General features: G+C 27.6%; 1 long non-coding RNA gene across 2 annotated transcripts; it reads left to right on the top strand.

Annotated features, from left to right (window-relative positions):
- On the top strand, positions 7-788 carry LOC110271817. Of its 2 annotated transcripts, none has more exons than XR_002362583.1 (2): positions 7-298; positions 680-788. It is a non-coding gene; the product is annotated as an uncharacterized LOC110271817 (long non-coding RNA). The 2 variants fall into 2 exon arrangements; XR_002362584.1 differs by having other exon boundaries at positions 7-284.

A 1,935-nucleotide genomic window follows, 5' to 3' on the forward strand; every position in this document is an offset into this window, starting at 1 on the left:
TAGTTAATAAGACACAAAATTAGAATACAAGTGAGATTGACGGAAGAAAGAGAGCACATGCTGCCAGACAGTCATTGCTATGTATCTACATGTTCTTGCAGTGCGTGCTCTCTTTTTTTCTGTCAATCTCCAGTTTATCCTTCATTTTTTGTCTTTGTTTTCTCATTCTTAGTTTCCCTTTTAATCGATTGGAAAAGGGATGGAATAATCTATATAGTTCTTCTTTTTCAGGATCTAACGATGCCATGCCTGCCTAATAGCCCTGTTTCCTCTTAATTAGTTCTGTAATCTGTTATCTGTACTGCGACTTCTCAGTATCTATCTATATTTCCTATATTTTCTTTCTTGGTTTTCTTTTGTTTCTTTGCACGAATCTCTCTGAAAGAGTAGAGAACCAAGATTTGATCTATATTTCCTATATTTTCTTTGCAAAAATCGTTTATAATAATGTGGCCTACTATTCTTTGATCTTCATCCTAACTGGATCTAAGATTTTTGCATTGCTTTCTTCTTGAGTTTGCCTGTGTATCTATATATGTATAAAGTAAAGTAAACATGTTAGATCATAATTTTTTTGCTTTTATGAATGTAGATAATCTTAAGAATTAGCCTTGCTTGAAAAGGAAATGATTTCATTTTGCATCGCTATACTGACACTACATCTCACTACCTTTTACAGTGAGTATATTAACTTTCACTTTAAGGATGACAGCAGTGATTATGATCTATCTGCACATCAGGTAAATGGGACTCATTTTAGGGTTTCATTACTAGCTTAATTCTATGAATTTAATTTGTATCTGCATATGATTTTTTATCTTCACAAACAAAAAGACCTTGCTAGCTATATAGTATGTTATAACCGGAAAGCATAGCTGCATGCATATATGATATATGTGACCTTCATGATTTCTTTTCCAATAACATGATGATATATATTCAAAGTGAATATTTATTTAATAGTAAAAGACTAACCGAATGTATTATTTTTTTTTTAACAGTGATCAATATTTAAAAATTTGGATTAAAAGAATATTATTCAATTACTAGATTAAAAAAATTGAATTAATAACTAAAATTAATGTCCAAAAATAATAAATTTTGATGACTCTTAAGTATTTTCCTTTGTTTATACCAAATGACGAATCACATATACAAGCACAAAAAAGGATTTTTTATTTTATTGTTGTTAAAAAATCTTGCTCATTGGAGTACTATTGTTTTATTTAGATATTTTAAGAGATTTATTTTTTAACTAAATATATATATATATAGTCTTTTTTTTTTCAAAAATAGATAATTTCATTACTAATATAAAATGAAATTACAAGTATTTTTTTTGTTTGGGTATAAAGAGAAAAAGATGAGGTTCTCCCAATACTCTAAAATAAAGAAAACACAACATCACTACAAAGGAAAGTAAAGTTCTCTTGCATTATTTAAGGATTGAGGAATTTCTGGATTTTATTGTAGAACTTTATTGCGGATAATACTACTGTGTCCATTAAGAAGGTTCATCTTCGACATCACCTAATTTCTCATTACATTCTTCTTGATCAAAGGAAAAAAAAAACACGCACTACTGCTTTCCATACACATGCAATGGGTACTGCTTTCCATACACATGCAATGGGTCAAATCCATTGCATTGTGTGTTTAAGGGACCAACCTAAATATTGTTAGTATGTCATTTAAATATAATATTTGATTTTTGTTATCATATGAAAATAGTAGAATATTGATCAAAGACTTTACTTCATTGTGATATTTGAAAATACTGATCAAATATGACACTATATAATTTAGAGTACATACTTTAAAAAATATTAACTACTCCAATAAAAATGTAAAAAATAATTTTTTATGATGATTTTGGTTTAAGAAGTGTAGTTTATTTATTTTGTCATAATTTAAATAAAAATAATATATTTACAG

The sequence above is a fragment of the Arachis ipaensis genome, chromosome B05 (assembly GCF_000816755.2).
Source record: "Arachis ipaensis cultivar K30076 chromosome B05, Araip1.1, whole genome shotgun sequence".
Lineage (NCBI taxonomy): Eukaryota > Viridiplantae > Streptophyta > Magnoliopsida > Fabales > Fabaceae > Arachis > Arachis ipaensis.